The sequence below is a fragment of the Camelus bactrianus genome, chromosome 11 (genome assembly GCF_048773025.1).
Source record: "Camelus bactrianus isolate YW-2024 breed Bactrian camel chromosome 11, ASM4877302v1, whole genome shotgun sequence".
In the NCBI taxonomy this organism is placed as follows: domain Eukaryota; kingdom Metazoa; phylum Chordata; class Mammalia; order Artiodactyla; family Camelidae; genus Camelus; species Camelus bactrianus.
Window position 1 is genome coordinate 49,117,366 of NC_133549.1, and position 22,879 is coordinate 49,140,244.

At 39.7% G+C, this 22,879-nt stretch overlaps 2 long non-coding RNA genes across 13 annotated transcripts in view; one reads left to right on the forward strand and one right to left on the reverse strand.

Annotated features, from left to right (window-relative positions):
• LOC105081842 (uncharacterized) overlaps positions 1 to 22,879 on the reverse strand; it is a 150,093-nt gene that overhangs the window by 28,303 nt on the left and 98,911 nt on the right. For 3 of the 12 annotated variants that reach the window (XR_006720479.2, XR_012510211.1, XR_012510212.1), the window contains exon 2: positions 14,114 to 14,150. The exons of 1 other annotated variant lie outside the window; for it this stretch is intronic. This is a non-coding gene — a long non-coding RNA (uncharacterized LOC105081842). Of the gene's footprint in view, positions 1 to 7,202; positions 7,451 to 14,113; positions 14,151 to 14,993; positions 15,077 to 22,582; positions 22,870 to 22,879 lie in introns of those variants that run through there. 8 more of the 12 variants (XR_012510209.1, XR_012510208.1, XR_012510206.1 and 5 more) reach the window with 5 other exon arrangements.
• Positions 15,085 to 22,759, forward strand: LOC123613129 (uncharacterized). Its single transcript, XR_012510215.1, has 5 exons — positions 15,085 to 17,438; positions 18,479 to 19,170; positions 19,574 to 19,675; positions 22,396 to 22,516; positions 22,627 to 22,759. It is a non-coding gene; the product is annotated as an uncharacterized LOC123613129 (long non-coding RNA).

The window sequence follows — 22,879 nt, forward strand, 5'->3', positions numbered from 1 at the left end:
GGGGGGTATCACATCTTCCTAATGCAATCATGTGTTGATGGGCACTTGGGCTGCTACTATGTCCTGGCTGTTGTAAACAGTGCTGCTATGAACATTAGGGTGCTTGTATCTTTTCAAATTAGTATTTTTTTTCCAGATGTATACCTAGGAATGAAATTGTTGGATCATATGGTAATTCTATATTTAGTTTTTAAAGGAAATCCATACTGTTTTCCATAGTGGCTGTACCAATTTACATTCCTATCAATAGTGTAGGAGGGTTCCCTTTTCTCCACATCTTCTCCACCATTTGTCATTTGTAGACTTTTTGATGATAGCCCTTTTGACCAGTGTGAAGGGGTACCTCATTGTAGTTTTGATTTGCATTTCTCTATTAATTAGTGAAGCTGAGCACCTTTTCATGTGCCTGTTGGCCATCTGTGTGTCTTCTTTGGAGAAATGTCTTTTTAGGTCTTCTGCCCATTTTTTTGATAGGGTTGTTTTTCTGATATTGAGTTGTATGAGCTGTTTGGTATATTTTGGATATTAACCCCTTTCTGGTTGTCTTTTTGTTGATTGTTTCCTTTGCTGTGCAAAACTTTTAAGTTTGATTCAATCCCATTTGTTTATTTTTGCTTTTATTTCTTTTGCCTTAAGAGACTGCTCTTAGAAAATATCGCTATGATTTATATCAAAGAGTGTTTCACCTATGTTCTCTTCTTTGACCCAGACTATTGGACTCCAGGTGTAACGGAGACAGGGAAATAGTACACTGGTTCTGTTCACAGAAGTTAAACATTTGGTAGCTGCCAGGGATGCCGGTAAAGGAGTGAAGGTGGAAGGGCTTTCTCCTGACTGGAGTACCCTTCCTTTTTCTCTCTGACCATAATTTGTTTCTCAGTTTCACCATCTACTGAAAAGAATTCTAAAGATCACTACCCAGCAGTCTTACTAAAACGATTCATTGTAGAAAAAGCAGAGAATACCAAGAAGCAAAAAGATTTTTTAAAAACCACCTATAACCCCAGGGCATTAAATAACCATATTAGTAACATTTTAAAGTGTATTTTCTAGATTTTTTTCATATACTTTAGTTGCAAGAAAAAGAATTATACCTACATACTTTTGTAGCCTGTTAACATTGACTTAACAATACCTTTCAGACTGAATGGTTTAGCACTGTAGGAATTTATACTATGGTTTATTTAACCAGTGCCACCAGTACCTACTGTTGGATACTTGGATTGCTTCCAATTTCTATCATAGATAATTTTACAGTGAACATCTTTGTTATTCATCGACACTATTTTCTCAACCTAACTTGGGTCATTTGTTTTGCTACAACATTCCAATAACCACTGAAGGGTTCTTGGACATTCCAAAGTTCACCACGGTGGTTGAGAATAAGGTTCATTTCCTTAGAAATCTTCTTTTTCCTGAATAGTTACATATGGCTATCATGTGATCTTTCTCAGATTTCCTCAGTCAGTTAACAACAATTTAACACAAACAAGAGTATTTCCCTTTTGGATTATCCTGACAATAGGTGACAATTTATGCTAAACCATGTGTGAGATTTCTTGATGAGAAACATTTATACTGAGAACAGATTTTGAATGATTCAGCATTCAAACACCAGCATTCATACACTGCACCATTTAGATTATGGGGGATTGTGGCTTAGGAAAGAGATGCTTCAAAACATTTTTGTTTCTCTTTGAGGCTAGTACTTTAACATAAATGGTCATTTCACTAAAATCAATTAATTGGGTTAATTTCCCCAGCCCCAGAGGAAAACGTAGAGAGGAAAAGTCGATTTCAATCTGTGGGGAAATGACGGCTGTGCCACTTCTAACGACCAATTACAGCCGTCGTCTTCTGGAGCACCTCAGCTGCAGTCACCAGCTGAATTCCTTCTGCCTTTTTTTCTTTTTCTTTTTTTTTTTGCTTCTTTTCTTTTGATTTTTTTTTTAAACAACAAAAAGAAGAAATTACAAAAGGCAATTCCATCTAAGAAAATGAAAGGATTTTTAAAAAGGCTTTGTTTTGAAGCATCCACAGGCCACCACAGAAAGCTCCCAAGCACTAGAAAAGACAATCTCATTCCACAGACATAAATAAGGATACATCCTCCTGGATACAGCTTAAGACAGGGGGTGAGGGTGGTAACATCACAGTATATTTTTCAAAGCATATGCTTTGCAGGCTGCATGTCCTCAACAAAAAATAACTTCAAGGAATTGCGGTGAATTCAGGATATGGAGATTGTGTCACTTCCCCTTATTGTTTTGTGGTCTCTTAATGATGGCAGGATCTGGCGTCTGACCCCAGAACCCCCAGAATGCATAGGCTCTCCTGTTTGATGAGACGTTTGTTCATCACGTGCATTCCAGCCCAACAGCTAAGGATGCAGCTACTGTGACCCAGGACTGAACTGGAGGAGGAGACTGAACAGCCACTGGTAACACGGCCAATTTAACTCAGACTGTCAGTCCTCAGATTTTCCAGTGACAGTTCCTGAATCATTCTACAAGCATCTTGCCCAACCACAAACGTATTTCAAGCATTTTCTCTTTGCCAAAAAGGTACTCTATTTTCAAATTTTCACAGTGTTATTTTTAACTTAAACTTGTTTTCTATGTGTGTGTGTGTGTATGTGTGTTTGAGGGTTTAGTTAGGTTTGTTTATTGATCGATCAATTGATTTTTTTTTTTAATGGAGGTACTGATATGGGAAAATCAGGCACAATTGGAGGGCTGTGTCCCAGGTCTCGGCTGAGTACCTGAGATGCGCCCCGCCAAGTGAGGGTTCTGGCTTCATGCAGGGAAGCATTCAAGAGCGAGTCACAGCTGTGTAAAGGTAGATTTATTCAGAGAGAGACACTCCACAGTGTGGTCAGTCTCACTGAGAAAGGAGAGTGGCCATGAGGCGTGGGGGCTGTTAGGTTTTACGGGCTCACTACTTCCATGTGCTAACAAGTGGGAGGATTATCCCAACTACTCTGGGGAAGGGGCTGGGATTCCCAGGAACTGGGCCACCACCCACTTTTTGACCTTTTATGGTTAGCCTTAGAACTATCATGGCCCATGTGGGAGTGCCATTTACCACGTTAATATACGTTACAGTGAGTGTATAATGAAGCTTAAGGCCTACTGGAAGTCAAATCTCCCACCATCTTGGACTTCAAGGCCTACTGGGAGTTGAATCTCTTGCCATCTTGGTGTTAACTGCTGTGTCATTCCTTTGGTGACTGTGCCCTGCCCCCTTCCCTCCCATCTCAGTACTGGGGATTGAAACCAGGACCTCGTGCAGGCTTGGCATGCTCTCTACCACTGAGCTATATACCCTCCCCCCTTAATGTCATACTTTAAATTATATTCCACCAAATTAAATTTTAATTTATACATCTCCCAGGAAAAAAAGGCATCTAAGAGCTAACAGGTAACAATTTAGGATCTTTACAAAGACACTCTTAAAATTTAGTGTAAAAACCAACATCACATAAAAGAAACTCTTCATTTCTAAATTGTTCATAAGAGTAAATCATACAAATCACAAATGTGGTAGATTTTTTCTTCAATAAATCAACCATTTTTTACCAGCAAAATTGCCTTTACTTCCTTAGTAGCAAAATCAGGTGATACAAAAAAAAAGAACAAACTACTTTTGTTTGCTAATTTTACTGACTCTAAAGACATCAAATATCATTTAAAAGAGAAAATGGTTTGTCACAGAGATAATAGTAGTAGTCACCATCCTTTGTACGTATATGATGTTAAAATGTGTAACTTGAACCTATTCATTAGCTATTTAAGCTGGTAACGTTCTTTGAAGCATTATTTTTTCCAATTTTACATGAGTAAACAAGCTCAGAAATGTTAACTTATTTATTTACTAGTATGTGACAAAGTCATATATGAATTAAGATGTGGCTCTGAAACATGTTATAGCTGATGAGTCACAACAGTTCTGCTGCCAAACTTTCTATCATGTCTCAATTCCTCCAGTCACCTTCACATTTCTCCAAAACTGGTGATGAAATTTAGAAAACATCCCAGTCCTTCCTCCTCACCGATTTGTCTATTTATAAATTTGTTTCTTCAACAAATAAGAAAGATTACTCTATTTGGTACTGTAGAATCAAGATGACTAATTACATGGTCGTGACCTCCAAGATCTCAGTTTGATGTGCAAAATACCCAAATGTCTTCCAACTAGTTAAGAGAGCCTCGGATACGTGTATGTGATAACAGAAGGTATGTGTGCTATAGGAACCCAGAGGAGAGGAGGAATACATTTAAAAGACAGAAAAACCTTCACCAAGGAGACACTGAGTTTAGTGCATGAATAAGAGTTTGTCAGTATTTTCAACCCACATTCCTTGCCTTTTAATACTTCAGAATGTAATTAGACAAATTCAGACTACCTTTCACAGGTGGTGTCTTTTTTATGTAAGCTTAAAATTATATGGTTTTTAGTTATAGTTTCCATGCTTTGGTTATTCAAAGGGATGGAATGAAGATAACGGGTTCCAGTGAGAAAGTATTACGGAGTTCTTCAGGCATATCAATTGATAGTAAAAGACGAGGGCACTTCTTTCTTTCAGAGAAGGCTGGGGGCCCTCGGTTTGAATGGAAGTTTTAGGGGTTTATTGTTGAGGTATGTTTTGGTTTGTTTGTCTAGAGTTCATTATTAGCAAAGTCTGGTGTCCTCAATGTCAGAGGAGCTGTCTGAAGAGTTAGGACTAAGGAATGCATAAAATCAAGAGAGGATAAGAAATGTAGTTTCTTTAACAGAGTTGCATTTTGCTCTGTATGTTTCTTTTTCTCTACTAATTGTGTAATATTTCTTGTTATAAAAGGGGAAAGGTTTTGTTTGTTTTTTAATGGATCTGCTAAACAGGAGCTCCAAAAGATGAAGAGATCCTGTCTTTTTCAAGTCTTCACTGCTTTGCAGTGGGCTTTGCAATGTGGGTGCATGATAAATCATGATAAACGTAGGTTGACCAAACAGGAGGTCCCAACCCAAGCTCCTTCCTTTCAGATTTTATTTCCATTCCCAGACAAATTTGCCTACTCTGCCACCTATTGGCAGGAGGACACACTGTCTGACTGAACTCATCCTAAACATACAATCTGATAAAGATTAGCCAAGAAACTTGTGCCGCCACACATTTTCTCCTTCACTGGACATGTTCCAGATCAGGAGAAGAAAATACTGATGACGAAAGTGAGCTTTGACTTTGGAGAGTTAACCGAGCAGTTACTTGCATACTGAGCGTCCTTGCCCTGATTTTTCCTCCAGTAAGTGCTTCAGCCTCTTTTCCTTCCATATCAAAACAAACAAAAAACCCAAGCACATCTTCACTGGCCACCTCACAATGAGCATCAGAGACAAATACTGATAATTATTGTGACCACTGAACTGTTCATCCGCGTGGATTTTCCCCTTTAATCCTCTTCATTTCCCCTCTCAAAAAAAAAAAAAAAAAATCTTTGAAATATCCGTTACATTCATTTGCCTTATTTTCTAGAGGAGATAACAGAGTCCAGAAAGGTGACTGATTCTCCATCACATGTTAGTGAGCTTGAAGAGACAAATCACAGGCCTGGCCTTATGGTCAGAACTGAGCAGTAGCTTCAAGGTCCACCACAGTGTTAACAGCTGCGGCCCCTCACATTTTTTATCACTTTATTTGTGGTTCTTATCATATTGAGCTATAGTGTATGTGTGTGTGGTCCTTATAGAAATGTCTCTTATTCTGCACAGTGCATTACACAGAGTTGGGCATTTTATAAATATTAAATGGATAAAATGGTAATTAAGGTTCACTATTAATAATGAGATTATTTGGCACAATGCATTTACTATGTAGATGAGTCAACTAAGGTCCCAAATGTTTCAGTAATTTGCTCGGTATGACCGAATAAATCAAAACTGGGACCAGAAGTCATCCTGTGGTTCTAATTCTAAGCCCTTTGCATTTTCCCCCATTTATTCCCTCTCTTCCAGTGGGAACTTGAGATTGCCAAAATCACAGCGTAGACTGGTCTCCTCTGGTCCTCTGAACTTCCGGAGACTGCGGTGTCTGCTTTCCCTGGAACTCAAATGAATCATGGATGACTGTGTTGTAAGCTTGGGGAGAGGGAGGTGGAAAGTGATGGGACTCACATTATGCAATAGCAGATGGGAAGACACCCAGCACGGGGATCAGCCGAACCTGCAATTGGCTGAAGGCAGTGGGCTTGGTTTGTACGGGACCAAGCACAGCAAATATGATGACCTATGATGGACCTAACTATCTCTGGTCTGGTTAAATTCCAGCTCGAGGGAGGTAACACATTTGGATATCACTGCTTGTGAGAGTAGGAACTAGCTGAAACAATGCAGGTGGTTTACTGCAACATATTTCTACCAGGAGAAAGACAATTCAGGGAGCATCTTTTCTCAGCCACAGCTGTATCACCTGTGTGAAGAACCAACTTTATCATATGTATAATGCTGGTGACAGCTCAGGTACTCTTGGCTAGCTTTATCTCTGAAAGGTACACACAAGAAAAAACAAATTTGATACATTTTATTGGTGGCCGGGGAAATTTACTGTTATGGGTCAGTTTGGTTATTGCTTATATATCTCTTTGAGCACAAATTATAATATTATGTATGGCAATACATAGCATTGTGCTAAATATTTTATGCTTCATTTAATCATTACAGCAACCCTGTGTAGTTGATCTGTATTGCAGATGAGGAACAGGAGGTTCAGAGATGTCCAAGGATTTGCCTGGGGACGTACAGGTAGGAAGTGGTAGAGACAAGCACAGACTAACTGCTGAGCCCTTGCCCTTAACCAACAGTCTATCAAATTCAACTTTCAGTTTCTGTTACTTGTGCATTTGACGTATCCCTCACACTAGACTGCAAAATCTTGGAAACCAAGGATCAAGTCGCAGCCTGTTCACTCAAAAGGCATTTGTCACAATGCTGTGCAGAAATGTGTCCTAAAATGGCAGGCGAGGCCAGACACTGAGATTTTGCAAGTTGATGGATAGATACATGGATGACAGTTAGACAGAGGGATGGACGGACGGACGGACGGACAGATGGATGTAGGAAAAGTTCAATTATTTGGAGCAGGGGAATGAGAGGAGGAATAGAATCAGTAGACAGGCAGAGGGAAGAAAAAAAGACATTTCAAATTTAATACTTGAGTTCTAACTTACATAAGGCAACTGTAGTAATAAGATATGTCCTTGTAGAGAAATGGCTAACATCTCTCCTGATTTACGCATAAAAGGATTTATTGCTGTCCTCGCCTCTGTAAAGCAATGTAAGATCAACAGGATTAGTGGCGTTATATTGTGCACTCTGAAGGGTTTAATGCCATTTCAAGCTGTTAAAAATTTATAGAAACAAATAAGAGAGTCCAATATCAGCTGAAGCTCTAATCCCCTCGAAGTAAAGGACTGCTCCTGGGTTACCATTTCCCTTGCAAATATAAACTCAAGTGATTGCAGTCTGCAGATAACATTACCCTTCTCTTGCGTCATGACTGGAGAAAGCCTGACTGGGCATTTGTGGAAGAGTGACTGAAGGCACTGCGGTGTATCCGTCAGTCCCATTTCTTCATTAAGTCCATAAGCATAGAGGGCTAGGAGTACAGGGTGACACTAAAATGATCCAAGGGTGAAAGGAAACTGGACAGAATATGAAACTTCCCTATGAACATGAACGTACAAAATCATCCCACCAGGCTGGATAGGCAAAGTCCCTTGAAGGAGGCACAGTGGCTTTTGGCCTTTAATATTTATTCTTTCACTCACTCATTTTGTGCATTCCTAAGTTTAAAAGACAAAACGAGTCTCTCAGAAGGGAGATTCATAAACAGTGGAAGGCTGGAGAACCGAGAGTTTCTGATACATATGCATGGTGTTCTGTCCAGGGAGCGGGAAACCTGTCCCGAAGACCACGACCTGTCTGATCCCGGGGCAGCTCCACCCTGACGTGGACAGAGGTGGATCAAGGCACTCCACCAGGTAGGGTTCATGTGATTTTCTCTACTTATCATACATCAGAATCTAAGACTTAATGAATCAATTCAAAGATTTATTTTATATACCGATAAAGAAGGAAAAAAAGCTACAATTGTACTGTGCTAAACCATTTGAGGGTTTTTTTTAATTGAAGTATAGTTGAACTACAATAATGTGTTAGTTTCAGGTATACAGCAAAGTGACTCAGTTACACATATTTTTCGGATTATTTTCCATTATAGGTTATTATAAGAAATTATAGTCCCCTGTGTTATACAGTAAATTCTTGTTGCTTATCTATTTTATATATTGTCTGTCTCTGCCAATCCCATATGCCTAATTTATCCCTCTTCCCCCTCCCTTTCCCCTTTGGTAACCATAAATTTGTTTTCTATTTCTGTGAGTCTTTTTCTGTTTTGTATATAGATTCATTTGTGTAATTTTTTAGATTTCACATAGAAGTGATATCATATAGTATTTGTCTTTCTCTGTCTGACTTACTTCACTAATCATAACATTCTCTAGGTCCATCCACACGGCTGCCAATGGCAGTATTACTTTCTTTTCACTGATAAGTAATATTCCATTGTATGTAATACTACCTCTTCTTAAATCGATTGTCTGTTGATGGGGACTTGGGTTGTTTCCATTCTTGGCAATTATAAATACTTCTGCTGTGAATTTTGGGGTGCATGTATCTTTTCAAATTAGAGTTTTTGTCTTTACCAGATATATGCCCAGGAGTGGGATTGCTAGATTACCTGGTAGTTCTATTTGTAGTTTAAGGAAACTCCGAACTGTTTTCCATAGTGGCTGTACCAATTTACATTTCCACCATCAGTTCCCTTTTCTCCTAAGTCTCTCTAGCATTTATTATTTGTAGATTTTTTGATGATAACCATTCTGACTGGTGGGAGGTGATTCCTCAAATGTGCTTTTGATTTGCATTCTCTAATAATTAGTGATGTTGAGCATCTTTTCATGTGCCTATTGGCCATCTGGATGTCTTCCTTCAAGAGATGTCTATTTAGTTCTTCTGCCCATTTTTTCAAAGGTTTGTTGGTTTTTGTTTTTGTTTTTTTAAATATTGAGTTGTGTGAGTTGTTTGTGTAGTGTGGACATTAATCTCTTGTAGGTCACATCATTTGCAAGTATTTTCTCTCATTCCATAGGTGGTTCTTTCGTTTTGTTTATGTTTTCCTTTGTTGTGAAAAAGCTTTTAAGTTTGATTAGGTCCCATTTGTCGATTTTTGCTCTTAATTCTTTTGCCTTGGGAGACTAATCTAAAAAAATACTGCTATGATTTGTGTCTGAGAATGTTTTGCCTGTGTTCTCTTCTAGGAGTTTTATGGTGTCACATCTTACAGTTAGGGCGTTAAACCATTCTGAGTTTAATTTTGTTTATGGTGGGAGGAAGTATTCTAACTTCACTGATTTACATGCTGCTGCCCAGCTTTCCCAGCACCACTTGCTGATGACAGTCTTCTTTCCATTTTTTTTTTCTTGCCTCCTTTGGTATAGATTACTTGACCACAGGTGTGTGGTTTTATTTCTGGGCTCTCTATTCTGCTCCATTCATTTATATGTCTGTTTCTGTGCCAGTAACACACTGTTTTGATTACTGTACATTTGTAGGCGCTCCTCTATCGGGTGTACATATGTTAATAAGTATAATATCCTCTTCTTGTATTGATCCTTTTATCATTATATACAGTGTCATCCTTTGTTATTCCTTATGGACCTTGTTTTAAAGTCTGTTTTATCTGTTAGGAGTATTGCTACCCCTGTTTTATTAAGTCATTTCCATTTTCATAAAATACCTTTTTCCATCACCTAACTTTCTATGTGTGTACTTCACCCAAAAGTGAGTCTCTTGTAGGCAGTATATTATAGGTTCTTATTTTTTATCTAATCTGTCACTGTATGTTTTTGATTGGAGTATTTAATCCATTGATATTAAGGTAATTATTGATAAGTATATATTTATTACCATTTTAAACCTTGTTTTCCAGTTGATTTTATAGTTCTTCTTTGTTCATCTTCCTTCTCCCTTGTGTGGCTTTATGATTTTCTTTTGTATTATGCTTGAATTTCTTTTTGGTTTTTGTGAATGGACTGTATGTTTCTGATTTATGGATACTCTTATTTTCAAGTATGTTAACCCATAACTGTATCTACTTGCTTTTAGTCTATAAGTTCAAAAACATTGTGAAGATGTACATTTTCTTACTCCCCTCCCGCATACTTTATGAATTTGATGTCCTATTTTACATCTTCATGTTTATCTTTTTGTGGTTATATTTGCTGTTACAAATTCGATTGTTTTTTAATCTGCATACTGGCTTATTTAAGTGGTCTTCAGTCCTTTTATCTATTTGATTTTCCTTTCCCTGTGGATACCTGCTTTTCTATTTAGAGAAGGCCTTTCAGTATTTCTTTTAGATTAGGTTTGTTATTGCTGTAATCTTTTAGTTTTAACTTGTCTGAGAAATTCTCTACCTCTCCTTGTATTCTAAACGCTAATCTTGCTGGGCAGAGTATCCTAAGTTGCAGGTTTTTCCCTTTCAGGACTTCAAATGTATCATGCCACTCCCTTCTGGCCTGAAAAGTTTCTGCAGAGAAATCAACTGATAGCCGTACAGGGATTCCCTTGTAACTGATGCTTTTTCTCTTGCTACGTTTAGAATCCTAACTTTTGCCATTTTAATTATGATATGTTTTGGTGTAGGTCTGCCTGAGGTCATCTTTTTGGGACCCTCTGTTTCCTGTACCTGGATATCTCTTTTCTTCTTTAGGTTTGGGAACCTTTTAGCCATAATTTCTTCACATACATTTTAGATCCCCCTTTCTCTCTTCTGGAATTCCTATAATAGGTAGGTTGGTGTGCTTTATATTATCACATATATCACATATGTTGCTATCATTTTTTTTTTTCCATTTCATTCTTTGCTTTTCTGATTGGGTAGTTTCCATTATTCTACCCTCCATATATCACTTGTTCATTCTTCTGCATTTAGTCTTCAAATTCACTGCTTCTAGATCAGTTTTTATCTCAGCAATTGAGCTAATTATGTTTGGTTCCTCTTTATAGTTTCTAGTTCCTTGTTGGAATGACCTGCATTTTATAATCTTCCTTAATTCCTTTAGCATTTTTATTACCTCCTCTTTGAACTCCATTTAGCACACTGGCTAGCTCTGTTTCATTTTTCATTCACAGGATTTCTCTTGTTCTTCTAATTGGGAGTAGTTCCTCTGCTTTTTCAGTTAACTTTGTGAATTTAAGAAAAATATCTACAGTGCTCTTGAAGGGCTGTTATTATGTAGAAGTGTCCCTGTTGCAGCCTGTGTGAGTCCAGTATTTTTGGTGCGAGGGCTGTTTTGGGTCTGGATGCCAGCTTCCAGCCTCCTCAGAGCATGTGGCCATTATCCCCTGACAGAGTGTGACTGGTGTTGTGATGACCAGAGTTTGCATGCTGGATGGGGCCGCCTCTTTGCTCTGTGACTGTCACAGCTCCGTCAGTGGCAGGTTCTGCTCCCAGGTTGCTGGAGTAGAAGCCCTGAGGGTTGGGTTTGATAAGGCTCTGTTGCCCTTAAGTGTATGCTCTGTCCCCAAGGAGGTTAGTTCTGAAGCAAGGGAGGCCTGTGTGGTTACAGGAAACCTATGCACCACCCATGCAGGCTTCTGCCATTCTTCCCAGAAACACCCCAAGGTCATGTCCCTTCCTCCATTATGTTCATCCCAGACCTAGAGCTAGGCTGGCACTGGGGGCCAGGGTCTTGTGGCTGCAGGAATTGAGATGACTCTACTGCTACTTGGGACCTGAGCTGTCTCTATATTAGCTTGCCTCTTTCCCAGGACCTGTTCATCCCAGATCCAGCTCCAAACTATGGTGTGAGGTATAGGAAACTGGAGGACTCCCCCAGGGAAAGTAACCACTGGTACTCCTCCCAAGGCGCTATCCCCTGGAGACATGTGATTCTGTGACGCGTCTGCCACCTGGTGCATGCCGACAACGTCTGAAGCTGCTGAACCCATCCCCGGACCCACCCCCACTGTGGGAGGGCTGAGAATGGGCTCCAGTGTCAGCCCTGCCCAGGGTGTGCAAGCGCTCGTAAAGTCTGGAGCTGCTCCCTGTCCTGCATGTGGGCATGGCTCACATTTCAGGCTGGGAAGTGCAGTAAGGTGGCAGCCATCAGCACTGGTCTCTCTGCACTGACTGCTAGCAAGCCAGCCTGTGTGCAGTTCTCCTGAGCAGAGTCGACTCCTCCAGCCCCTCTGTCTATCACGGCACACCTCCCAGCCTGCAGGGTGTCAACGTGCCTGTTTGGACCTTCCCTCCTTCACAGGTCCCTCCTAGGGCCACCAGTCCTGTCCTGATACCTTTATTTTTTTGTCCTACTCAGTGTAGTAGGGATTTTATGCTAATGACTAGTTGGTTTTCTGTAAGAATTATTCCACAAGTGGATTTATTTGTGATGTGTTTGTACAGGGAGGTGAACTCCTTGTCCTCCTACTCCGCCATCTTGATATGATCCACTTGAGTTTCTGTTGTTTCTTGTACACTTGACTTATCCCTTCTGCTAGAGTGCAAGCTCTTAGAAACCAAGGATCAAGTAATCTTATGATTGGTATTTGTTTTTATTTTATACAAAAGCGAAGTGCTGATTTAGGCTTTATTTTGTATGTCTTCCTATCACCCCCCCTCAAAGTCTACACTCCACCTTCCTCCATGCTGCATTCTGACCCTGATGGGTGATCTGGATGGGCCACCTCAGCAGTTCTCAAGGTATGGTCCCCAAGCCCCTGGGTTTCCTCAAGACTTTTCCAGGAGGTACACAGGTCAAAACTGTTTTTATAAGAATAAGACATCTCTTGCCTTGTTTCACTGTGTTGGCATTCGAACTGATGGTGCAGAAACAAAGGTGGATAAAACTGCTGCAGCCTTAGCAGGAACCAAGACAGTGGCACCAACCTGTACTGGCAGTCACTGTGTTCTTCACTAACTAAGCACTCCCAACTTTAAAAATGCCAGTTTCCATTAAGAATGTCCATGACGAACAGTATTAACTTCATTCAACCTCATGTCTTTTGCAAGCAGGTCTTTTTGACATTCCATGTAACGAAGTGGGGGCATAAAGCATACCTCTGCTGCACGCCAAAGCGTGCCTGCTGTCTCCAGGGAAGGCACTGTCAGGGTTATTTGAACTGCAGGCTGAGTATCTGCTTTTCTCATGGAACACCATTCAGAAATAAGGCTGAAAAATCATCTGAGGTGATTCAGAATTGGTGTTTGGCTAGTATTTTCCCACAAATGACAAAAAACCATTGTATTTGTTGCCAATGATAAAATTTGAGCTTTCAAACCAACATTAGAATTTTTGAAATTTATATCAGCTATAGTGGGATTGACTATTTCCCAAAGGTTAAGGATTTTTCAGATGAGACTAGTGTTGATATTATTAACAAATGTAAAACTTTTTTGCTACTGTGTATTCCAACGTGTGAATATGTGGTAGATCTGCGTGATTCACTAAACCAGTATTTTCCAAATGAGCAAGGCACAAAGCTACACAATCATGCATGGGTAAAAGGTATAAGATGGAACAAGTGGGTTTTAATGTAACCAAGTTCAAAAAATTTGATATAATTTCAGATTCCACTAATCTTTGACTTTGTTGCATTATTAAAGAAAATCCATGAATCTTTGAAAAGATACCTAATAGACCCCTTACTTTCCCAACTACATGTCTCTGAGGTTAGATTTTCTTCAACTAAAATAATGTATCACATTTTGAATGCAGAAGTCACATTAAGCTAAATATTATAATTTTCCAAAGTGTAAAACAATGCCACCTAGTATTTTTGAAACATGTAGTTATTTTTCATTAACTTAATTAACATGCAATGGGTTTATTATTTATTAATTGAATTAATAATTATTTTAGTTTCTTAGATTTCTTTTCTAATATGGTAAATATTAATAGATATAAGCTCCATAAACAAAAAGTAGTGAGGACCCCAAAGAATGTCTAAGAGTGTAATGGAGTTCTGAAACCAAAAAGCTTGAGATCTGGTAAGTTATATAAATGGATCCTCTTACCTCTGACTTCCAGCTGGGTCTGACCAACGGGGAGCCCCTGCAAGAGATGAGAGAATGAGGGAGAGAAAGGTTATTATATATTAGTATTATTACTGTTGTTGTTGTTGTTGTTGTCGTTGTTATAGTTATTTCCCCACTTCCCTCCCTGCAGGGTTGCTTGCGCTGGTTGCATCCCTCCTCCCCCTACAGGCCCCGCCCAGGCCTGCCTCACAGCTCTCTCTGCCTCCTACTTGCACCCCCTGCCCTTTGGCCCAGGGGTGGCAAAGGCCGTGCTGTGACCAGTTCCAGGTGACAGCACTCTCCCACTACCCCTCTACTTCCCTACTTCATGTGTAAATAGCTTCTTGTCGAATCTCAGCTGATAGAAACTGATTTAGGCATTTTCATCTTCTACACCTATCAACTGAAAAATATAACTGAAATAGTAATTATTTTTGACGTTTCTTCATGATGCAATCCTGATTCTTCCTAATCACTTTCTGTGTAAGGGCCACTGATGCTCTTCTTTAATGGACGTATAATTTCAGTTTACAATGTTGTGTCAATTTCTGGTGTACAACATAGTTTTAATCATACATACATATATTCCTTTTCATATTTTTTTATTCTAGATTACTATAAGATATTGAATATAATTCCCTGTCTATACAACAGGACCGTGTTGTTTATCCATTTTATATACAGCAGTTAGTATATACAAATCTCGAACTCCTAATTTATCCCTTCCCACCCCTTTTCCCCACTGGTAACCATAAGTTTATTTTCTGTCTGTGAGACTGTTTCTGTTTTGTAAATAAGTTCATTTGTGCTTTTTTTTGTTTGTTTGTTTAAGATTTCACATATAAGCGATACAGTACTTTTCTTTCTCAGTCTGACTTACTTCACTTAGTATGATGATCTCCAGGTCCATCCATGCTGCTGCCAATGGCACTGTTTTATTCTTCTTTATGGCTGAGTAGTATTCTGTTGGATAAATATACCACAACTTCTTTATCTAGTCATCTGTCAATGGACATTTAGGTTGCTTCCATGTCTTGGCTATTGTAAACAGTGCTGCTATGAACACTGAGGTGCATGTATCTCTTTGAATTAAGGTTCCCTCTGGATATATATGCCCAGGAGTGGGATCGCTGGATCATATGGTAAGTCTACTTTTAGTTTTTTGAGGAATCTCCATACTGTTTTCCATAATGGCTGCACCAAACTACATTCCCACCAACAGTGCAGGAAGGTTCCCTTTTCTCCACACCTTCTCCAGCATTTACACGGATGTTCTTTTCCATCCCCTGTGCCATCAATGTCCTGGGGAATTCACATTTCTTAAAAAGTTATTTACATTTGTCTCCAGATTTTTCTCCCAAGGTGCTGACCCATTTTGCATGTTTTGATGCTGGCTCTTCTGATTGCATATGCAGATTTCAACAAGCCACATCTCAGTTACTGCCTGACCAACATAATTATGAGACACTGTTGTCTAATATATATCATAGTTTTGAGATACTAGAATGTGATAATACATGTCTTAGAATTAATGAAATAGGATAGTTGGATCCCATGCTCGGCAAGCAATCTAATGATTTGGTTTCGTATGCAACTCCATCCACTCCCATATCCTTCCATGATTACCAAATTGGTTCATTCATTTCACAGGTGCTTTAGAAATAAGGACCAACTTGTAAAAATTATAAAGAACTTTGAAATTCCCAGCTCTAGGAAAAGAAGGAAATTACCAGTCCATAGCTCTCAGCAAACTGCATTTGGCATGTTTTTACAGGTGAAAAGGACTTTTCAGTTTGAGGCTTTCTCACTCTCAGGGAAGACAGGATCCCTCTTCCCTGAGCTTTGAGGATGCCTGGCCTTTTCTGGTGAGACCTGGTGTTAGTCTCCTGTCCCAGGCACAGCCTCGGGCCTCTAAGTAAATTGTTCTAACCTCAGGTATCCATGTGTAGTTCTGTGTTCCCTCTCCACCCAACACATGCACCCTAGTCCTAGGACAGAGCCCACAAGGAGATTTTCCTGTTGAATTAATCTTTCCTTCTGACGTGCTCTTTTTTTTTTTTTAAACAAATTTGTCATTCTGGACAGCCAGTACAACTACTCATCTTACTTAAATTTATTCTGTATACCTCAAGCCTTCTTCTCATAATTAGTTCTAACATCAGTCACCTTTTCTCCCTGTTCCTCCAAATCTAACAGAATCCCTGTTTTCCAAGTTCAGTCATTATACTTCTGGTCCATCATAAAGCCATCATCTGCAAAGTCCTATTTTTCATCAACACGCATAAACTCATTCTTCATATAGTGAATAAAGGAACACGGCTACAGTGCACGTAGAATTCAACACTGCTTTCAGCACTTAACATCTTTTCAGGCACCAGGTATTATTATGCTTAGAACTGTGCATAGGTTTATTATTACTTAAGTGTGTTTGTGTTTAGAATTATATGACAAACACGGAGGCTTGGAGAGGTTGCTAATTCATCCAAAGTCACACAGCTCATAGATCCAGCAGCCCAGACCAAGCCTGCGGAGCCTCAACGCTGGGCTTTGGTACTTTTTTCCTGAACACCTACTTTGGACAAGACAGTGTTCTAGGCCCCAGGAGGGAGAGAGAAAAGCAGGAAGGTTGTGCTCCCTCCTCTCAGTTATGATTTAGCAGGGGAAACCAGACTATGAAATAACACCAGCACCCAGGAGGATGCAGTCTGCCCTGGGAGAAATCCAAACCAAACACAGCTAGAGCACAGAGGAGAATTCCGGCTGAAGAGACACAGGAGGGCTTCGAGGAAGAGCTGGCATTTGAACTGCACATGAGTAGAATATAATGAGAAAGCTGTTAAAAGGAGCAGAGAGAAGGCTGCATGCCTAGGGGCGCAGGGGAGGGAGGAAAGGGAAATTGTGATTCTGCTTCTTAGAGTAATGGTCAGTGCAAAGTCAAACTCAGAGAGGATAGCCCATCCTCCCAGCAGCCCATCGGGGGTGGGGGGGTCCTGTTAGGTATAGCTGTTCCCCCAACAGCTGCAGCTCTGCCCGGTTGCTGGAGGCGGTCAATGAATTCTTAACAGCTTTCTCCTGTCTCCCTGACTGCAACCCCCTCACTTCAGCTCCCACTCTGGATGTCATTTCGTTCACACTTGCCCAGTCGGAAAGAGGTGGAAGGCGCGGAACAATGGAGTTATCACCGTGGATTGTCAGAACAGCAGGGAACTGTAGGATCACCGGGACCCGGGCTTATAAAATGAAAAAAACACCTGATGGCCTGTTGGCAAATCTGACCCCCTCCAGTCAGCTGGCACGGAGGATTTAAAAGGCAGTGATGCCTCAGGTAGGACAGGTGCTCTCCAGTCCCTGCTGTAACCACATCTACCTTTGTCTTACAGAGTTCTTTGGACCCCTGAAAAGTATTGAGTTCTGATTTCTGAGCTGATCAGCACTTGAGTTTTAAAATAAAAGCACCAATGCCCAAAAGCCTTGATCAAGATAATACTGTTAGTTGATGCCAAAGCTAAGAATTAAAGCTCAGACTTGCCTCTCCCTCCAGTGATTTTCCCAGCTGGAGCACGCCTACCCACGCTGTAAGGGAAGCAGGAGCTTATAAGACTTGCAGAGAAATCTTAACACAACATTCAAATGGCCACAGATCTTACACAAGGAATCAACAAATATATACCTCTGTCCTTTTGCTTATGCAACTTGCCAGCCTATAGATGGTAGCCATTTAATTTCATTTGTTGATATCCAGCTATTTTCAAAAATCAATACATGTATCATATCTTCAAAAGATAAAGACAACAAATTAGAGAAAGATGATAAAGAGAAAGCCAGAGAATACAACAGTAATGAATTGAGGCTGATACAAGATATCTATCATGAAGTACTATTTGTTGATCAGAGGAAAGTGGCACATTTGCCTCCAAATTTTTCAACAGTGAATTTTTCTAGTCCATCATATGATTCTGCTTCCCCAGGATAAAATCAAACTACTTGCCAAGAAGAAAAGCAATAGCTTTTCATAAATAAAAGCCAAAAGTCTCACTGAAGGGGTCTGGCATTGCATGGTATAATAAACCAGGGGACACAATGCCCTCAGCAGATTTGCTTTTCACCTGACGCTTACACAGCATAATTTACTTAGGTTTCTCTGTGACTTCTGACTTTTGCACAACAAATCCCTGGGGAAACTTGAAACTTTGCCAAGGTTCCAGAAGTAATACCTATATATTTATTCCAGAAATAATTACCTCACTCATTGATGTATTAAAAGTGCTGAACTATGTATAGATACTATTATGATTATAAAACACATTTCATTTAAATTTAGTGCAGGATTCACAGAGGCTTATTTTCTCCTCCTCTCTTTGACAGCAGACACTAGAAGTACAGTTACCGTCATGGCGCGACGGTGGGTGAGAGGCTCCACGTGACCCTGTGACATGGAAAAGAATCTCATCTTCAAAGACGGAACCAATACCACGTGGTTGTTTGCAGCCGCCATCCACTCAGACGGGTAAGTGCAAGCGCTGTGCCAGCTGTCAAACAGCAACGTCCTCGTTTTTAATAAATGCGACTTGTACTATCGAAGAGAATTTGGGAAGCACTTATTTGGAGGACTTAATAGATTGTTTATCCTCCAAGCCCTTCTTTATAAACATTTTTCTCTTGACTAAGAGTTTGAAAAGAGCACAAGAGGATTCAAATTTGTAATCCTTGACAGTTACCTGGCGTGGGCACTTTGCTCTTGCTACTTAAACTTGCAGCTGAGCTAGAGGATCGGTTGACATTCTTTTGTGAAATTTGAGAAGCCTAACAAGGATGTACATCTCACCTCCATTCTGAGAGGGGATTCAGGCAACACATGGGAAGAAGGTTGAGTTTTTATTCATCATCATATCTGCATCCCTCTGCCTTACCCCCACAGACTAAAAAGCAATCTGTATTCCAGAAGGCTCTGAACAGGATGGCCAAAATTGCTTAACCCAGAACATCTCACAGCCAACTGATTCCAAATGACTGTTCCACCATTTTAAAATATCATTCCTGGAATGCCTAATTTTGAGGTATGTTATTTCCTACTATTTCCTTCATGAAAAACATGTACCAAGAGCATTGAGCGAGGTGACTTGCTATGTGAAATTATTAAATAAGAACTAATTAAAAATCAGTTGCTCTCTGCAAACCCGTTTTTCACGTTAGTAGATCCAATCTGTAGTTCTTCCCTTCCGTAATAATTAGACGGCGTATCAGGCTTTCTACTAAGAGCTCTCCTAGATCACAGTATTGGAAACACAGCAGCTTTATATAAAAGGATGTTCATCCCAATGTGTTATCAGATGATAAGAAACTAATTAAAATGAAGGGAAGTGAGGACAGAGCCCATGCTTTATCTCACTGGAAAAGCCTGCCTGTTTGATTAAGGGGTACCCCTACTCACTTTGATTCTTGTGGAATATTATTTTTCAGATTCTGTACAAGCATCAGTAACTGACTGTTGGGGAGAGAGACAGAAAGATATTTTGGATTGATTTAACCAACTTTTTGTTCACAACCAAAAGCTGATTAAAGGTCAGTAAAAAATAGTTCTATGTTAGCCCTCATAGAATTCTGTATGAAATGAAACAAATACATCTCTATAGAACAGCAATGGCTAAACCTCACTTCTTCCTCATCTGAAATATTAGCTTATTTCTCAATAGAGAAAGACAGTCTCTTCAATAAATGATGTTGGAAAAGCTGGACATAGTTGTAGAAGGTTTTTCTGGTCCTTCTCATCTATTTTCTCTGTAAATAGTGTAATTTTGGTGTGTCCATGAGAGGAGGTGAGCTCAGTATCTTCCTACTCTGCCATCTTGAGAAATCTCCAAGTAACTTGCTTTAAATGGACCTCAGAACTCCAAGGCAGAACTTGCAAATTCTTCCTATTCCTTGCTTCACTTGCTCTATCAAACATAGAGCACTACCACACTGAGATACCACTTCATACCACTAGCATTGCTAGTATCAAAAAACAACAACAAAACAGAAGATAAGTGTTGGCGAGGATGTGGAATAACTGGAACCCTCATGCCCATCTGATAGTAATATATAATGGTGCAACCTACATGGAAAACAGTTTTTACATGGAAAACAGTTTTGTGGTCCCTCAAAAAGTTAAACATATCACAGCGAAAAAAATGCAACAATGAATATATGTATGTTCATGTATAACTGAAAAATAGTGCTCTACACTGGAATTTGACACAACATTGTAAAATGACTATGACTCAATTAAAAAAAGTTAAAAGTTAAACATAATTACTGTATGATCCAGAAATTCCACTTCTGAGTACATGCCCAAAAGAAATGAAAGCAGAGACTTGAGATACTTGCACACCAATGTTTGTAGCAACATTATTCACAGCAGAAAAAGGCAATAACCCAACTCTCCATCAACAGACAAATGGAGCATATCCATGTAATGGAATATTATTTAGCCATTAAAAAAGAAATTCTGATAGATACTATGACATGGCTACCTTGAAAACATGCTAATGAAATAAGCCAGACACAAAACGACAAATATTGCATGACTCTGCTTATATATGGTATTTAAAATAGGCAAATTCAGAGAGACAGAAGGTAGAACAGAGGATACCAGCAGAGGGAAGAGGAAGGTATTGTTTAATGGTCATAGAGTGTCTGTATGGGATGATGAAAAAGTTCTGAAAATAGATAGTGGTAATAGTTACATAATTTTGTGAAGTACTTAATGCCACTGAGTTGTACACTTAAAAATGGTTAAAATGTTAAATTTGGTTATGTCTACTTTACCATAGTATTTTTTAGAAATACAGCACTAGAAGCCACTATGATCAGCCCTGACTCTCTCACATCCCACATACATACCATGATTCTGTTAGCATTTGCTGCATCCAAACCTAGGACCACTGAAAGCACCACAAGAATCCCTGGAACTGTCTGTCCTGGGCAGCCCTGACAAATCCCCTGGGAGGACAGGCCTATCCCTGATAGAAAATACTGTGAGGCCTCCCGGTGATGGTTTCATTAGGCGACTGGGTTCCGCAGCTGTAAACAACTTATTTTGCAACAGTGGCTTGAATTGTGTATTGACAAGAATTATACGACTATTCAAATTCAATGGGTTTAATTAGGTTATAAGGGAATTAGTTATGAGTATGTACCTGATAGAATAATTTAAATCTTTAAAGCACTTGCATGTTACTGGTTGAAAAAGTGGGAATTTAAAAGAGAGAACCCTCCTACCTTGTTGGTGGGAATGTAGTTTGGTGCAGCCATTATGGAAAACAGTATGGAGATTCCTCAGAAGACTAAAAATAGACTTACCATATGAGCCAGCCATCCCACTCCTGGGCATATATATCCAGAGGGAACCTTAATTCAAAGAGATACATGCACCCCAATTTTCACAGCAGCACTATTTACAATAGCCAAGACATGGAAGCAACCTAAATGTCCATCAATAGATGACTGGATAAAGAAATTGTGGTATATTTGTACAATGGAATGCTATTCAGCCATGAAAAATAATAAAATAATGCCACTTGAAGCAACATGGATGGACCTAGAGATTGTCATTCTAAATGAAATAAGCCAGAAAGAGAACAAAAAATACCGTATGATATCACTTATATGTGGAACCTAAAAAAAAGACAAATGAACTTATTTGCAAAACAAAGACTCTCAGACATAGAGAACAAACTTGTGGTTACCAGGGGAGGAGAAGGGTAGGAAGGGATAAATTGGGAGTTTGAGATTTGCAGATTCTGATATATATAGAATAGATACACAACAAGTTCATGCTGTACAGCACAGGGAACTATATTTGGTATCTGGTAGTAACTTATGGTGAAAAAATATGAAAACGAATTTACGTATGTTCATGTACGACTGAAGCACTGTGCTGTACACTAGAAGCTGACACATTGTAAACTGACTGTACTTTATATATATATATATAATGTTAGAACTCCCAAACCTCCACCCCCAGAAAAATTTGACCCTAAGGAAAAAGTTATCCACTGATAAATGAAAGCCTCCATCAAAGAGCTATACTGGCCTAAGCAGAACAATGCTTTAAGCATATCTGGAAGGACAAATAATGAGTACCTGGATCTAGAGGAATATTCTCTGCTATCATCCAATCTTTAATCCCAATGAGCAGTTAAGAGACCAAAGCTATCCCTCACACCAGTGACTGCCCCCATCACGTCCCTGCCACAGATAAAACAGATCCTCTCTGGCTTCCCAATTTCTCCTTATCTCAGGGAAAGGGAAGACGCTGGAATCCAGGAATCATCATAACAAAGCACACAAAAGAGCAATCAAACTACTGGCTACTGTGCTTTCCTTTGCCATGACAAAGGTTTTCATGGAAGATACTACTAGGTAAGTAAGAGCCTAATGATTCTCTTCAAGGAACAGAAACATCCTGGTGCAAATCAAAGCATTTACCATCCAAGTGATAACTGTGTGTCTTCTATCTCTCTTGGTAACAGCTGTAGTTGAACCAGGAACAACTCACCCTCCTGCCACGCTCTGAGCCGTCCTTACTTGGTGTCACAGCTTCTCTCGGTGGGTAAGAAAATACCTGGCGTCAGTAACAGCTCCAGTACTGCAGCAAGATGACCCCAAATCAGCAGTTCTCAGACCCAGAAGGACCTCTAACTCTCCCATTTTACACTGAGGCAAGGAGAATTGGAAAGCCCTACCTGGGGTCATACTTTTCGTTAGTGATGGCTAAGGGACTGA